We start from the raw sequence: 18326 nt of genomic DNA, 5'->3' as shown, positions 1-18326 counted from the left end.
CAGCAAGAAGGTGGCCATCTGCAAGCCAACCGGAGGCTTCAGGAGAAACCAGACCTGCCAGCACCTTAATCTTGGACTTCTAGTTTCTTCCAGAACTGTAAGAAAGTAAATTTCTGTTGTTTAAGACACCTTAAATGTCGTTTCTGTGGGTTCTTTTTTTTTTTTTAATTGTTGCTGTTGTTGTTGTGGTTATGACAGTCCTATTAATGAGGTTTAGGGGTGATGGTGGGGTTCATGGGGTTCAGAGCTGATGGCCAAGAAAGAATTGTTGAAGACGTCTTTGGTACAAAAAGGTGATTTTATTGAAGCGTGGGGACAGGACCCATGGGCAGGAAGAGCTGCACTATAAGTGTGGGGGTGACCAGTTTATGGAATTGGAGGAGACAAAGTCAAGAAAGAGTTTCTAAAGACACGCTGACATTCTAAAGACGTACTGGAGGCCCAGCTATGGTCAAGCTAAGGTTGTTTTTTCCTCTAGCAAAGCATTAACATCAGACAGTAGGGAATTCAGGCTGTGGATGGGATCGCCTTTTTCTAGTAAACTGGTGGAGACACTTATCAGTTTAACCGTTTGTTTTTTTGTGCTTTCCTGTTTTGGGGTAGCTGGGAGTGTCCAAAGTAACATACATGTCCCACCTTGGTGGGGGGGGGGGGGGGGCGCCGTGAGCCTGCACTTTGCCCTCAGCTAGCCCCACGCTCCTTCATCGCTATCGAACTAACACAGGGACAAAATGACCATGCCATGACCAAAGGCAGGGCAATGGGGAGGAGGAGCCAGTTTGGGAAAGGAGATAGGTCCAAATTACAGTAGCAGTGAAATACCAAGAGTAGATGAACAGTGAACACTGAGGGGCTAACGTGTGAGTGAGAAAGCAGCACAGGCCTTTCTGGCACCGACGGAGCAGCCGTAGGAAAGATGCTGCGTGTTAGAGTGAAAGAGTAAAGACCGACTAGAGTGCCAAGGGCTGAAAAAGGGAGTACCCAGTAAAGGGGTGGCAAGAGGGATAGAAGTAATAAAGACAGGAGGAATTGCTAGCAAACAGAACGAAAGCCAAGGAAGAGAGAGAGCATTTGAGGTAGGAGAAATCATTTGTGTGTGTGTATGTGTGCATGTACGTGTGTGTGTGTGTTTCATGTACCAGAGAGGTCAAGAGATTGAGAAACCAGAAAAGAATAATGGATTTAGCTAAAAAGAGGTCATTGTTGACCTTATAAGAGAACAGCGTCAGTGTAGCTGTGGGGAAGGAAACCGACTGCCAAATATGCAGCAGGAGAGACTATGGACAGAGGGAGGTTCAGGAGATGCGGGAAGAAACAGCACTGTGGGTGGTGGGTGTGTGGGGTGACTACCCAGAGCCCCGCTGCAGTAAACGGGGAAGAAAGTGGTGAGGTGGCTCCCAGAAAAGCTGGGAGCACGAAAAATGAATCTGTTTTAGAAAGGAGGGACAGAGAGCCAGTGGGGAAGAGGGCCTGGAGATCTTTGGAACTAGGAGTTAAGACAGTCGTAGAAGCTTGAGCCTGATTAGGAAGTCAATGAATGCGAGGGAAAGGGAGGGAGGAGGGGCCTCGGGGGAAGGGAAGAAAGTCTACCGGAGAGATTGTGGGTTTGGTAGAAGTCACTAAAAAATCAGCAAGTGGTGGGGCGCCTGGGTGGCTCAGTCAGTTAAGCGTCCGACTTCGGCTCAGGTCATGATCTCAGGGTTCGTGGGTTCAAGCCCCGCATCGGGCTCTGTGCTGACAGCGCGGAGCCTGGAGCCCTGTTCGGATTCTGTGTCTCCCTCTCTCTCTCTGCCCCTCCCCCACTCGCGCTCTGTCTCAAAAATAAATAAATAAATATTAAAAAAAAAAAAAAAAAGAAATCATTGAGACATACCAAGCAGGAGGAACACTCAATGTGTTCCTATAGCAGCTTAAAGCATTCATACAAGCAAGGAATTAAGGGCTGTCTGGAGCAGTTTACACCCTTAGTGTGACCTCAAGAAGCTCCTCCCTGAATCACCTTCTGTTATTGCACGGCTATTTCCAGTGTTCCGGGATCCCATCCCACAAGCCCAAGGCCATTTATATATACTCCAGGGCCAGGAAGATTCTCTGCTGGGAAGATTTTTTAGTACAAAATCAACTATTCTCTGCTCCAAGTGAAATACCTAAGCGGTCTACGAAGACAACTGGCCAAAAGCTTCTAAGGAATGTTTTGCTAAGCAAGATGAACTGAGACCTCTTTCCATGCTAGGCCTGAAGAAATGAACGATGGAGGTAAAGATAGGAGTCACTCTGCAACTTTGGTGGTTGGCATTCATTCAACAGCTCAATAGTGTCCTCAGTTCACAGGCTCCTTCTGCTGGGATACTCCTTATTCTTGTTGACTCAGGAACTCAAACTGGCTCCTGTGGTTCCCAACCTCTCAGGTGCATTCAAAGGCAGAAGAGAGGGTAAAAGCCTTTGTCTTCCTGGGGCTACTCTTAACAGGGGAAAAGATTTATTTTCCAGTAGCCCTACAGATGTCCCCTCAAATCTCATTGGCCATGCAAACGGATCATATGCCTGGCTACTCTTAGGTGTCAGGGAGGCTGACAGGAGGCCTGACCAATAGTGAGTCATGCCAAGGGGCTGGGTATATCCCCCAAACAACAGCAAGGGGAGAGCTGTAGGGTAGGCAACAGTGCCTGTCACAGCGAATCCAACCCACATATGTAAACATTTGGTCTTAAATCTGCATCACATTGTGTATAATGTTTTCTGGGTTTTTGTTTTGTTTTTCTAACATTTTAAATCTTTCACTACATGGACTATTTTCTTGTATGGATGTGACTATAGTGTCTCTGGGTGTTTTTCCTAATAAGTTATAAGAAAATACCTATTTGCATTTTAACTTTATAAATATAAGTTTCTATATTACACTTAATCCTGTTTCTTTAGGTAAGACTGACTGCTTACTCTGAGTACTTGTGAAACTAGTATATTCACACTTCCTCCCTCTTTCTGTTCTTTTTAGTATTTATTTTTATATCTTAAAATATACTTCTTCTATACTTGATTTATTAGTTGTGGTTTTTTTTGAACTTTTTTTAAATGTTTATTTATCTGTGAAAGAGACAGTGTGTGGGTGGGGGAGGAGCAGAGAGAGAGGAAGACACAGAATCCAAAGCAGGCTCCAGGCTCTGAGCTGTCAGCACAGAGCCTGACTCGGGATTCAAATTCATGAACCATGAAATCATGACCTGAGCTGAAGTCTGACGTTTAACTGACTGAGCAACCCAAGTGCCTCTATCAGTTGTGGTTTCTTTTTTATTAAAAAAAAAAATAAATTATTTTTAGAGAGCAAGAGTGAGCAGGGTAGAAAGAGACAGAGAGACAGAGAGAGAGAGAGACAGAGGGGGCAGGTGGGAGAATCTCAAGCAGGTGCCATGTTCAGCACAGAGCGCAACATGGGGCTTGATCCCACAACCCTGGGATCATGACCTGAGCTGATGTCGAGCTGGACACTCAGACAACCGAGCCACCCAGATGCCTGGATTTACCAGTTTTAAGGGATCTATTTTTATCACTGACTATTAAGAATGACTGAATGAGCACAACTTAAATGACTTCCCTCTTTCTGTCACTTTTCTTCTCCCAACTGTTGTTCACTATGGACTTTGTCCAAATGGGAATTGAGATATAGGCACTTGAGACTTCCAGTGATGTACAAGGGAGATTTTCTTGCTGGGGAGATTGGTAAGAAGATGGCTTTTCACTGTGATATGGAACTAGATATAGGGCCCAGTCACAAAGGAGGGACCAGCTTCCGGGCCAAGGTTATCCTGCCGAGATATACAAGTAATAATGGCATCTTGTAATCAAGATGTGTGTAGAACTAGACATTAAGGAAAGTCTAGTAGCAGAGTCATTAGCTTTTCTTCAGCAACCTTCAGAGGAGTTAATCTGTGAGAATGTGCAGTTCCCCTCAGGTCTGCATTTTTATTTAAAACAAATTTTTTTTTTAAACATTTATTTATTTTTTAGAGACAGAGACAAAGCACAAGTGGAGGAGGGGCAGAGAGAGAGGGAGACAGAATCTGAAGCAGGCTCCAGACTCTGGGCTGTCAGCACAGAGCCTGACGCAGGGCTCTAACTCATGAACCGTGAGATCATGACCTGAGCCGAAGTCGGATGCTTAACTGACTGAGCCACCCAGGCGTTTCAGGTCTGCGTTTTTTTTTTTTTTTTTTTTTAATTTTTGGGACAGAGAGAGACAGAGCATGAACGGGGGAGGGGCAGAGAGAGAGGGAGACACAGAATCGGAAACAGGCTCCAGGCTCCGAGCCATCAGCCCAGAGCCTGACGCGGGGCTCGAACTCACGGACCGCGAGATCGTGACCTGGCTGAAGTCGGACGCTTAACCGACTGCGCCACCCAGGCGCCCCTCAGGTCTGCGTTTTTAAACTTGAACTTTCTTCCGGACGGCGCTGGTAGTTTTGGACCTAAGGCTATCGAACCGAGAGAGCAGTGTTAAAATGGGGCAATCCCCTTCGCCCCAAGATTAGATCTTGGGTTGGGTATCACCCTGTTTTTCATGCAGCTCCTGCTGCAAACTTTGACCCTCTAGACTCTGCCTAGACCACTCGTACCTCAAGTCTCCCGTTCCTCAGCTGACTTCTTAAGATGCGACCTCCTTTCTGTTAGATCACCAGGACCTGCCTGGCCTCTTCAGCCATATATTAGCTCCTCTGGTACTTGACATCTTACCTTCCTGAGTGTTACTGTCTGCCAGATCTCTCCTGGTTAGCTACGCTTTTAGTCCTTTCCTCGCGACACCAGCCCTGCTCACGGCTGCTTAAATCCCACAGCGGCACTTGGTTGGAAAGCCAAGAAGCAAGAACACTGTTCTGAAAACAAACAGGGAGTGTGTGTATGGGGGAAGTTGTCTACCACAGATCGACAAACTTTTTCTTGAAAGGCTCAGATAGCAAACATTTTTAGACTTTGCAAGCCATACAGTCTCTGTCACAACTACTCAGCTCTGCCTTTGTAGGAGGAAAGCAGCCACAATTTTATGGTGTATTCCAGTAAGACTTTAATTACAGATGCTGAAGTTTGAATTTCATTTCATGTGCCACAAAAGATTCTCCTTTTGGTATTTTTTACTTCAATTATTTAAAAATGTAAAAACCGGGGCGCGTGAGTGGCACAGTTGGTTAAGCGTCCAACTCTTGATTTCGGCTCAGGTCACGATCTCACGGTTCGTGAGCTGGAGCCCTGCGTTGGGCTCTGCGCTGATAGCTATGAGCCTGCTTGGTATTCTCTCTCTCCTCACTCTGTTCCTCCTACGCTCACTCTCAAAATAAACTTAAAAAAAAATTGTAAAAACCATTCTTAATTCATGGGCTATTAAAAAAACAAAAAAGACAACAGGCCAAATGTGGCCCATGAACTGACTATTGTTTGCACTTGTCTGGTCTATAAGACTGAATGTCAAACACTGAGGTGGGACCGACGAGAAGCCTAATGGACACAGGGTCTTTCTTTCTGTTTATTTAATGAGAAGGCATGTGATATCCTTAATGAAGTCTGCAGAATTATTTATTGAAAGAACGCTATACCTCAGTGGGATCTTACCATTGCTGTAACTTCAGGAATATACAAATACCAGAAAACGGAGAAAGAAGGAACACATAGACATCTGATCCTCGCAGTTCTTTGTTTTTCTTTCCAAATGAACCAGAAATGCAGGAGAAACTGGCAGATAACAGATTTCTTTTGTTCAAATGGCCTCATCTAATTTATTTTAGCCTCAAGAAAGAGTATTTCTAGGTGTCCTAAGTACCCAACACATTAAAGAACTGTTCTTAGTCTGATTGTGCTTTATTGATTGTTAATTTAGAATTGATAACCTGAGCTGAATATTTTCACATGGAACTTTCTTGAAAAATGTCACATTTTTAATTTACAAGATTTATTCATGTGTAATTTTCATGATTATAGTCGTCACTGGGGTAATACTGAGCAGATCGTTATCCATACATCCATTGCTATACTCAACATCGTATGTTAGGCTTTGTTTTTTCTTCATAAACTTATTTTAGAATACTTTTATATTTACAAAATGTAACAAAGATAAGACAGAGAGTTCCCACATAATTGTCATCCAGGTTCCCCAGCGTTAACATCGCACATTACTGCAGTATGGCTGCCAAACTAAGGAACCGACGTTGGTACGATACATTAGCTAAACTCTAGGCTTCTTTCGGACTGCGCCCGTGCTAGACTTTTGATAATGAAATCAGAGTAAATTATTACAACTCCGCTACCATTTTATAATAAGAGATTAATAATTAGTCTTTCGTTAAAATAAAAGTATGTTATATAATCACAGGATATATATCTTTTTAACTATTCTTTCCTCTTTATCATTTTAATTCATAAGAAGCCCCGTCAATACTATTTTCTTATTAAAGAGTTCCACATGGGATCCTTTAGCTAGATATTTGACACTGTTCAATATGTAGTATGGAATAGAAAATAAAAAGGGCAACCATTTTGCTTTAAAAAGCCAACCAAGACCAAAACCAATCTGTGACTTCTATTAACATCAGCTGTTTTACTTCTATTAAATCAGTAGCCGCCACAGGGCAACCATATTTGGGAAATAACAAAATTAAAAAGGAAACTGTCTTGCTTTAAGCTAGTTCCTTTTCTTTAAACTTATCTTTTCCAATAATAAACACATACTGCTTATTAAGGATCCTCTTATATGCTCGTTAATTTTCTGCATTGTGTTGATTTAAGCAATAAAAAAGCCCCACCACACACTAAAGGACTCAGGGAACTTCCTTCCCTGTTCCTTATCCGACCCGTCAGCACCATATACTGCTCTTTTTCTCTCCCAGTCTCAAGGTCCACTTCACCTCAGCTCCGGCTTCCTTCTCAGCATAACTGAGACTGTACCTCAACAGCAAGGAACTTCTGAAGGCAACACTCACCTCTCATTCAAGTAATACAGGCAGTTAGAGTTAGTTGAACAAACTTTTCCCTTTCCCCTTTGGACACTAAAAGGGTTAGATGCAGTCTTTTCCAGGGTCTGTGAAGCTTGAGACCAGAAATCAATGTGTACTGTGCGTATTTAACCTGTTAATGGGGTGTGTGATCGTCAACTTTTAAATTATCTGTGGGGATGGGGGAGGGGGGGATAGTGACATCCCACAATTTTATAACTGAGAAAGATGACATATTTTTTAAATGTTTATTTATTTTTGAGAGATAAGAGCGCAAGCAGGGGAGGGGCAGAGAGAGGGGAACAGAGGATCCGAACCTGGCTCAGCGCTGTCAGCGCAAAGCCCAATGAGGGGCTTGAACTCGCTATCTGAGCCAAAGCCAGATGGTCAGCCGACTGAGCCACCCAGGCGCCCCAGAAAGACGGTATTTAGTCTGCGTGAATCTCCACCAAATCTGTCCCCTGCATGCCTTCCTGGGAATAGCTTCAGGGTATAGTTTACAGTAAACATGCAAAGGCCAGAAGATCTGCAACTGGGAAGATCAAAAGGAAGGAGCAGGAAGTAGTTCAGGAAGCAGACATTCTCATGGGCTCTCCTACACCGAGCAATTTCTCTCCATCTTCTGATGACTGACAGGCCTTTAACAAGGGACACAACGTTTTAGTTCTTAAGTCAAGATAAAGGACAGAGCTGGAGCCGTTTTAGAACAACCACATTCAAGGGCCAAGCAGAAAGGGGAGCTGTTGGGGGGTTCTGAGCAGGGACACTGAAAAACTCAGGAGGAGGAGGGAGCAACAGAAGGAGCAAAAGGGTCATGAATACTTTCAAGTTGTTGAATCTAGATAGTGGGCACACAGACTTTCATACTATTGTTCTGTCGATCTGCACAGATATACGAAATTTTTCAAAATAAAAAGGATGTGAGAAATCTGCATGTATGTTTGAAGTTTTTCTTTTAAAAATATTGGGGGTGGGGCACCTGGGTGGCTCAGTGGATTAAGCTTCCGACTTCGGCTCAGGTCACGATCTTGCGGTCTGTGCTGACAACTTGGAGCCTGGATCCTGCTTCAGATTCTGTGTCTCCCTCTCTCTCTCTCTGCCCCTCCCCTGCTTGTGCTCTGTCTCTGAAAAATGAATAAATGTAAAAAAGAAATATATCGGGGGATATCCAAATATGATGTGAACATAAAATCACAATGGAAAAGTTATGGTTAAGAGCACCTGCCTGGCTCAGTGAGTGTGCGACTCTTGATCTTGGGGTCGTGAGTTCAAGCCCTACATTGGGTGCAGAGCCTACTTAAATAAATAAATGAAATTGAAAAGTTATGCTTAAATGTTCGTTGTCATACCTAAGGGAATGTAGATCATAGAGAGGTACGGCCCAACTGAAACTGTTCCACTTGAATTTTTTTCCCCCCAGTTACTTTGGCGCTTATTTAAGCCAAGAGAAAAAGGTCATACTGTTTTCATGCAACATATACTTGGTTCTTTAAATAACCACCATGACAAATAGTAGAAGGAATTAAAGAATGCTGTGCTTGTAATCCATTCAAAACACCAACATTTGGGTTGTACGTAATTAAAGAATATGTAAGATGCTTTTTGAATACCGTAGCAGCCGGTATGTAGAGACAGGCCTTTAGCGGACGCAGGAATGCAGATTAGGAAAGACAAAAAAATCACGCAGGAACTTGTCAATGTTATACAACTTCTATACAGTATTTTGACTTAAATCCAAGACTCTCCCCTATTTGTGGAGAGCAACTGCATGTAACATTAAATGCCGTTTCCCTCTGGATTTTACCCTGGAAGAGCCCAATTTTGTTTTTTTAGCCTTGCGAATCATTTACCGAAAAGAAGGCAGCCTTGCCACTTTTACACGAATGCTATCAATGTCAGTATTTCTTGGGATTGCAGGAAGATTCACATTCTTTACAGCTGATACAGCACAGGTTGGAGCTCCAGCGATGCCCGCCTCGTCAGGGTTGTCTTCGGGTGTTTTTGTGCATCAACGAAGGGAACAATCTCATTCATGTTGGTCTCCAATACCGTTCCCCGCATCCCTGTTTCTGCAAGCATACCATCGACCTTGTCTACAGGGAGAATTAAATCCGGTTCAGACACTTTCAAAAATACTTGTCTAATGTCTCCAAGAATACCAAATTACATTTCAAATGCCAACTTCACTCTCCGAAGAATCCACATGGAAGACAAAACAGAAGGCTGTGTGTAACGTCCATACGTCAGTTTGTTAGAGCCTCTAAGTAATGATTCTCCTTCTAGGAAACTGCAAACATTTTCATCTTCCTTGCGTGGCAACCGGAAAATCTCCCTGATGGTTTGCTGTTGTGGGTCTTCACGGCAGGGCAGGCAGAACGTGCACAGCCACTGCTTCCTGTGCTTGAAGACGAGGAGCGCCTGCTCGTGGCTGGGCTGGGCTGGGCAGGAGTGACCTGGTGGGTGCTGGGGGCCAGGCTGGGGCAGGCGAGAGGGCCTCCCCGGTGCATCTTGCTAGTCACCCTCTCCCTACTTGTATTTTTTTAGTTGTCTTTTTGTTCGTTGTTGCCATTGGTTTTGTTGTTGTTGTTGTTTTTTTTTATCTTGAACTTTTCAAGTAAACACAACAGTGGAGGTAATGAACGGGCATAGAAAAGAATATGTGTGTGGTGAAATACCACCTACTCATCATCCACTTTCAACAATTACCAACATCTCTCAGGCTTGTTCCATGTATTCCCCTCACTCTGTTTTTTCTTCTTCTGAAGTATTTCATTTTATTTTATGTTTATTTTTTATTTTTGAGAGAGAGAGCCCGCACACACACACAAGCGGGTAAGGGCAGACAGAGAAGGAGACAGAGGATCCGAAGCGGGCTCTGTGCTGATAGGAGAGAACATTCTTCCGGAACATTTTAGGGTAAATCTAGAGAGACATTTTTGTAACGCGCCAACAGTAATCATCACACCTAACAAAAGTTATGGTGGTTCCTTAATAGCCTGTATTCTGGAGTATGAAGTTTCCAATAATTCTTAATATAATTTTGGTTGAATTTTCTTATTTTATTTATTTTTGAGGGAGAATGCACATGCTCGTGGGGGAGGGGCAGTGAGAGACAGAGTCCCAAGCAGGCTTATGTGGGGCTTGATCCCATAAACCGTGAGATCATGACCTGCGCCAAAATTAAGAGTTGGATGCTTGGGCGCCTGGGTGGCTCAGTCAGTTAAGCTTCCGACTTTGGCTCAGGTCATGATCTCACAGCTCATGGGCTCGAGCCCCGTGTCGGGCTCTGTGCTGACAGCTCAGAGCCTGGAGCCTGCTTTGGATTCTGTCTCCCTCTCTCTCTGCCACTCCATTGCTTGCTCACTCTCTCTCTAAAATATAAATAATATTTTATATTTTATTTTTTATAAAAAAAATAAAAAAATATTTTTGAGACAGAGAGAAACAGAGCATGAACGGGGGAGGGTCAGCGAGAGAGGGAGACACAAAATCTGAAACAGGCTCCAGGCTCTGAGCTGTCAGCACAGAGCCTGACGTGAGGCTCGAACTCATGGGCTGTGAGATCATGACCTGAGCCGAAGTCAGACAGTTAACCGACTGAGCCACCCAGGCGCCCCAACATTAAAAAAAATTTTATTAAAAAAAAAAAGAGGGGCGCCTGGGTGGCGCAGTCGGTTAAGCGTCCGACTTCAGCCAGGTCACGATCTCGCGGTCCGTGAGTTCGAGCCCCGCGTCAGGCTCTGGGCTGATGGCTCGGAGCCTGGAGCCTGTTTCCGATTCTGTGTCTCCCTCTCTCTCTGCCCCTCCCCCGTTCATGCTCTGTCTCTCTCTGTCCCAAAAATAAATAAAAAAAAAACGTTGGAAAAAAAAAAAAAAAGAGTCGGATGCTTCACCGACTGAGCCATCCAGGTGCCCCTAAATTTTTTTTTTAATTTTTTAACATTTATTCATTTTTGAGAGTGAGAGAGACAGAGAATGAGCAAGGGAGGGGCAGAGAGAGAGGGAGACACAGAATTGGAAACAGGCTCCAGGCTCTGAGCTGTCTGCACAGAGCCGGGCACGGAGCTCAAACTCCCGGAGTGCGAGATCATGACCTGAGCCGAAGTCGGACGCTCAATCGACTGAGCCACCTAGGCGCCCCTCCCCTAAATTTTTTTATACTCTTAATTGGCCTTGTAAAGATTGAACTAATACAATACTGAAGAAATAAATATCTACATTTGCTACGGACTGAATGTTTGCATCCCGCCCATCCCCCCCCATTCATATGTTGACACATACTCCCAAAGTGATGTTATGTGGAGGTGAGACCTTTGGGAGGTGATTAGGTTATGAGGTAGAGCCCTTATGAATGGCATTAGCGCCCTTATAAAAGGACCCCAGACAGCCTGGCTGGCTCAGCTGGTAGAGCATGTGACTCTCAGGGTCATGAGTTGGAGCCCCGTGTTGGGTGTAGAACTTACTTTTTAAAAATACATGTGTACTTTTTTGGGTAAAGTTTATTTAAGTAATCTCTTTACCCAACATGGGACCTGAACTCACGACCCTGAGATCAAGAGTCACATGATCTTCTGACTGAGCCAAACAGGCACCCCAGCTTATTGAAAAACAAAACAAAACAAAACAAAAAACCACAGGTGGTTCAGTCCGTTAAGCATCGGACTCTTGATCTCAGCTCAGGTCATCTTGAGGTTTGTGAGTTCGAGCCCCACACTGGGCTCTGTGTGCTGACAGTGCGGAGCCTGCTTGGGATTCTCTCTCCTCTCTCTCTCTCTCTCTGTGCCTCTATCCCACTCGTGCTCTCTGTCAAAATAAGTGAATAAACTTGAAAAAAAAAACCCACAAAGGGCCCCAGAGAGCTCCCTTGCCCCTTCCAATCATGAGAGGATGAGCATGAATTAAGAAGCAGATTCTCACCAGAGGCCAACTCTGCCTGCCCCTCGATCTTGGGCTTCCCGCACAGCAGGTCTGTGAGAAATCCATTTCTACTCTTTATAAGCTGCCCACTCTATTTTGCTACAGCAGTCTGAAGCATAGTAAGACAACACTTATGCAAAGGCCTTTAAGAAATTGAAATTCAGGGGTGCCCGGCTGGCTCGGTTGGTGGAGCATGTGACTCCTGATCTCAGGTCCTGAGTTCAAGCCCCACGTTGGGTATAGACATTACTTAAAAAAATAAAATCTTTAAAAAAAAAAAAGAACAGAAAAGAAAAGAAAAGAAAGAAGGGCACTTGCGTGGCTCCGTCAGTTAAGCCTCCGACTTCGGCTCAGGTCATGATCTCAGGGTTCATGAGTTCAAGCCCCGCGTCGGGCTCTGTGCTGACAGCTCAGAGCCTGGAGCCTGCTTCCGATTCTGTGTCTCCCTCTCTCTCTCTGCCCCTCCCCTGATCATGCTCTGTCTCTGTCTCTCAAAAATGAATAGATGTTAAAAAAATTTTTAAAAAAAGAAAGAAGTTGAAGTTCAACAGTAAACATTGTCTGTAATAAAAGATGAATGACAGCACTGGTGCTCAGAAAAAATAAACAAGTTAGGGGACAATTTTAGGGAAAATCCCAAAAAATATTTGACACGAGAGTATTGGCAAAACAAGTATTGTCAAACAAGTATTCTCCTAGCTTATCGGCGGGCATGTAAATTGGTTGGTGTACCAGCCAGATGGCATGCTAACAGGGTTTACTGAAGGAAGTCTGATAAGAGGATTATTTATAGACGTGCCCAGGGCCGAGGAGGCCTACAAGGGTTGGTGAAGCGCCCAGGGACAAGCCGCCACAGGAAGTGGCAGCCACCAGGCACATCCAGCAGGGGGAGGGGGCTCTCACTGAACCATGAAGGGAGTGGATAAGGAGGAGGGAGGAGCCACCCAAGTGGCTTCTGGAAAAGGGGTGTAGCCACGGCCACCCAGAGGCCCGGGGCTCCTACCTCCCACCCCGTCTTGCTGCCTGTGTTTCTCACAGGGAAGCTGACTGGGAGTTGGTGGGTAGAGATGTGATCTGATACGGTTTTACAGAGGTCAGCCCCCAAGGGCACAAGAGTGCAGGAAGGTAGTGTCTGGTCACCTAGAGGGGCAAACATGACTACCCGATGCGGAGACAAGTTAACACTGGCCACCCGCTTTAGATGTACACCTTAGGATCTCACAATATGACCCCTAAGAATTCACCCTACAGAAAAACTCAAATGTAAATAAAGTTGGAAAATAAAAAATAGGAGTATTTTGTATTTGTTGAGAGCTTACTTGTTAGGTATGAGGGACCAAGCAAGGCATTTTACATTTAATCCTCACAAGAACCCCTCTGAGTTCTGCACGATTAGTACTGACATTTTACACTTAAGGAAATTAAAGTGGAGTAAGGCTAAGCCGGGACCACAGAGTTAGCATGTGACAATACTGGGACCCAAACGCGGTCACTCTGACTCCAGTGTTGGAGTTCTAAGGAAATCCATGGCAGCATCGTCCGTAAAAACAAAAGACTGAATACAACCTAAATGACAGACAAGGCAAATACATTATGGTACATCTACACAATGAAATACTACGCAGCTTAAAAAAGAATGGAGTAGGGTGCCTGGGTGGCTCAGTCGGGTAAGCATCCGACTTCAGCTCAGGTCATGATCTTATGGTTTGTGAGTTCGAGCCCCCACATCAGGCTCTGCGCTGACAGTTCAGAGCCTGCTTGGGATTCTCTAATTGCCTCTCTCTCTCTGTCTCTCCCCCAAACCAGTCAAAAATAAATAAATATTTTTTAAAAATGTGTTTTCTTTACTAAAAAAAATTTTTTAATGTTTTTATTATTTATTTTTGAGACAGAGAGAGACAGAGCATGAGCAGGGAAGGGGCAGAGAGAGGGGGAGACACAGAATCTGAAGCAGGTTCCAGGCTCTGAGCTGTCAGCACAGAGCCTGACGCGGGGCTTAAACTCACGGACTGTGAGATCATGACCTGACCTGAAGTCGCATGCTTAACCAACTGAGCCACCCAGGCACCCCAGAAAATGTGTTTCTTTAAAAAAAAAAAAAAAAAAAGAAGAATGGAGATCTACATGTGCTTATATGGAAAGATCTCCAAGATACACAGTCTGTGGCGGGAAAAAAACCAAAGTACAGAACATTGTGCCCATTTGTACAGAAAAATGAAAGGTCCTGTTTTAATATTTTAATACATGTATAATTTTTCAATAAACATATGTGATAAAAAGTCATACATATACATATGCCAACATACACAAAATGCCCAGAACTGAACAAGAACAGGTAACATTTATAGAGCACTGATCTAAATGTTTTGTAAGTACGATCTCTCAATGTTCAAAAGAACTCTATTAAGTGAGTAGTACTAACACTCTCATTTTTTAATATAATTCTTTTTTAAGATCTTATTTTTAAGTAATCTTTGGATCCAACGTGGGACTTGAAATCACAACCCTGAGCTCAAGAGTTGCGTGCACCACTGACTCAGCCAGCCAAGCGCCCCAACAAAAATCCTTTTTTTTTTTTTTTTAACTTATTGAGAGAGAGCATGTGAGCATGAGGTGGGGGGGCAGAGGGAGAGAGAGGGAGAGAATCCCAAGCAGGCTCCATGCTCAGTACCGAACCCGACGGGGGGCTTGATCTTGTGACCTGGGAGCACGACCTAAGCCAAAATCAAGTCTGATGCTTAACCAACTAACTGAGCCACCCAGGACCCCCCAAAAATCTTGTTGTTTCTTTTTTGTTTTTGTTTTTTTAAAGCTAAAAATTCTCTTCACGTGTATTCTAGTTAAAAATGTCAACCTGCTGGTTTGGAATTGAGATTCCAGCCTACATAGACATGAACCTGTAGCGAAGGCACTATGTGTCCCTTCTAGTTTTCGGACAATCTTTAAACCTGGTAAGTACACCTCCTGTGCCAACATGTAGGTTACTGACAAAGCTCCTCAACGGGGCAGCGATGGACAGACCCTATGAGACACCCCCTGGACAAGCGGACTCTGACACATTAACTCATCGGCACGGCGTGTACGGTTTAGGCTGCGGATTCACCTGTCACCATTTCTTCATCTTGTCCCCAAGGACAACACGCTAGGTCTTGTTCATCATCTTGCTGGAATTACTGCTTTTATTCCATTGATTTACCACTATAACTGTACTCCCATCCCCACCCCCTTTTGTAAGAGAGTCTGGATTGAAAGGACTTGTTTAGACAACACGTGTGGGCTTCTATTACTATCTCATTCTTACACTCGACTCTCTAGTGCTGTTTGCTCGCAATTTTACCAACAGTTTAAATTTCAAATTTACTAGTCCCGATTTTGAGGATTAAACTTTCTATTTCTTCCTCCCAAAATTTGTTATTTTTTTTTCTTTGCCCAGTTGTTTGGTTTCTCCTGTGTCCTATGATTACTCAAAGACTAATTACAAAGACTCAGAGCACATGTGCAATTTCCTACATTATCCTATTTTGTACAGTTCTAGACACTTGGATTCATTTTAAACACCCGCATTATTACCTGACTCTCTTAGACGCTCTTCTTCCCTTTGTTAAAACTTCTCAGATGACCATAACCATTGCTTTACGAAGGAGGTGAAGAAAAATAATCGGCTGTTTTCCTTGCTTATTGGGATCTCTTGGCATTTATGCCATCAAATTCCATCAAAGCAGCGGAGAATACTGCTCTCCTGTTTCTTTTTAAGTCCAAATATACTTTTAAAAGCCCCTTTCCTCTCATCGGTGAGGGGCGCCGGGGGAGCTGGAGAAAGTCTGCCGTTAGTCCCCTCCATCCAGTTGCCTTCTTAGAAGAACATCTGGGACAGGGACTGGGGTGTCTGCCTGTGGGAGAGGTCACCACAGGGCACTCTTCTACTTCTCCTGGCTTATCTGCTGCCCTCTAGGCAGGCCAGACATTTGCTGTTTTTCTCTTCTCCATTCACACTTTAAACCCTCAGGCATTCTCGGTTCCTGCTTGGCAGAAAGATCTGGGTGCTGGGCCTCAGTTGTGTCCTGCAGCCCAGTGCACCAGAGAGCCACAAAGGCGGCTACAGGAACCCACCGCAAAACGAAGGGGAACCTGCTAGCGGGTCCCATACACTGTATTTGACGTCTCCCTTTGAGAACCTTAAAGGAAGCAGGGCGGGTTAGACAGGGAGGGTTCAACAGTCCTGCGTCCTCGGGCAAGAACTGTCTCATGAGTGTGCACCTACCTGAATGGTTTGCTCAGAGCAGCCCTGAGCTTGGTTTTTATCCTGCTCTTAGAATCTTGAAATTATTAGCAACTTTTGTCGTTATTGTTGTTGTTTTTAGCACCGAGACTCTCACATTTCATCCTACACTGGAGCCCCCAAGTTACGCAGCCAGTGCTGACCCAGCCCTGATAGTTGAGTGCACCCAATCCCAGCGCCTCTTCTCACCAAGCCTTCGGCTTCTAAGGGGGAGGATGTAACTCTGCTTGTTCTAGGTTTCCGAACACCGTGTGTCGGTTTTGGCTGATATTGCGTTCGTTCCGAGGGAGGTAGTCCCCCTTTTATCTTTTGTATATACCTTTTAAAGTCCTGAGCTCCTGAGAATGTCCCCTTCCCTTTCCCACTATCACAGATATGGACAGTTTTGTCTGGAGCTGGGTTTTCCCGTTTTCTTACACACTTTGGAGACTTACATCCAAAATAAACATAGCTGGGGATAGACTGTGCTTCTTTTCATTGAAGTCCTTTTTCAGTCCATTTTCCACAAATCTATTTCATATCTACCCCATAAATCCCCCACACGGAAAAAAGTTGCATCAGCAAACCTGGAACTCGGGCAGACCCTGTAACTTCCCCTACTTCCGCTTTCCGCCGAGGGCAGTGGCCGCCCATCAGTCGTACCCCAGCTCTCTCACAACACTCTTCTCTTTTCACTCCAGTAGGAACAAAGTGACTCTTACATGCACCAGGTTCCAAATTATTTATCAAGTCTTTTGCAAGAAAGGCTCCTTTCTTGGGATGGTAGAGTCACTTCGCTCTATCTCTGATAGACTGCCTCCCTGTGATTTCTCTTCAGTTTAACAATGGGTCAACTATCTAAAGTCAGCAAAACATGGTCTTCAGGCCACATCCGGCCCATGGCCAGTTTTTCTCCTGCTTGAGAACTGAGAATGGTTTGTATTGTTTGTTTGTTTATTTATTTTTTAATGTTTTTATTTTTGAGACCATGTGAGAGACGGAGTGCAAGCAGCGGAGGGGCACACAGAGGGAGAAACAGAGTCTGAAGCAGGTTCCAGGCTCTGAGCTGGCAGCCCAGAGCCTGACGTGGGGCTTGAACTCACAAACCGTGAGATCATGACCTGAGCCGAAGTTGGATGCTTAACCAGCTGAGCCACTCAGGCGCCCCATGGTTTGTATTGTTTTAAGAGGGGGGTAAAAACAGTATGCAGTAAAGAAAGACTAAAATACTTATTACCTGGCCCCTTCCAGAAGAAAGTTTCCCAGCCCTGGATATAGACAACAGTTAACAATCTGCCTTCCCGCCCCCACTGAAGTCAACAGAAGTTACTCTAAGCTTCGGCCAAAGTGGTCTCTAGCCACCAGTGGGTCCTGAGTCCTCTGTTTCCTTTCTGTTCTTTCTGCACAGCAGCTGTTTCTTCTGTTTCTACTGAGCCTAAGAGCATTCCACTGGGCGATTAGATCTTGGCCCACAGGACCTTCTGAGGAGAGTAATCCCCAATAGAAGCTTTCTATGTAAAACATTTGGGGTTTGTGCTATCTGCCAGACACCAACCCTGCTACCTGGGGAATGGCTGCAAGGCGGCCAGGGCAGGGGAGAGCCTCCCCTCAAAGAGGAGGGTACGGTGGCTCTCTTCCCAGTGGGGATGCCTGTTCTGGGGAAGACAGGCAGACCCACCCATCAGGCACAGTCTTCCAGTGCCTGCAAATGCTTGGGTTGTGCTCAGAAGAACCTCAAAAACTCAGGTTGTTGGGGATGCCTGGCTGTTTCAGTCAGTGGGACATGTGACTCTTGATCTCAGGGTTGTGAGTTCGAGCCCCACGTTGGCGGGTAGAGAGAACTTAAAATAAAAACTCACGTTCTCCATTCAGTTCTCAGAGGCCTGTTGCCTATTAATGCATTACTTGCCTCCTCTTTTGTACCAGAGTGACTGGTCAGCCGCAGCGGGGGCTCCTACACCATTCCCGGGCCCCGCACCTCCCTGCAATGTAATTCCATGTTTGTCTTTCTTGCAACGTATGGGAGCCTTAATAAATGCACCGCCCACCACAGCTGCAGCCCTGCCTTGGTTTGCCTATCTCTAAGGGGGTCTTGCCCCTACCACCCCTGCCTCAGCAGCAAACCTGCCCTTGCTAAGCTTCATTTCGGCCTTTCCTTCTGCCACCGGGAAGCACAT

General features: G+C 44.9%; 1 pseudogene; it reads right to left on the bottom strand.

The window, feature by feature from the left end:
• Positions 1-8014: 8014 nt before the first annotated feature.
• Positions 8015-18326, bottom strand: LOC132666562 (AP-3 complex subunit sigma-1 pseudogene; annotated as a pseudogene).

Source organism: Panthera onca, chromosome B2 (genome assembly GCF_046562875.1).
Source record: "Panthera onca isolate mPanOnc1 chromosome B2, mPanOnc1 haplotype 2, whole genome shotgun sequence".
Lineage (NCBI taxonomy): Eukaryota > Metazoa > Chordata > Mammalia > Carnivora > Felidae > Panthera > Panthera onca.
The sequence above is the reverse complement of the archived record's forward strand: the minus strand, read 5'-3'. Positions and strand labels throughout refer to the sequence as shown.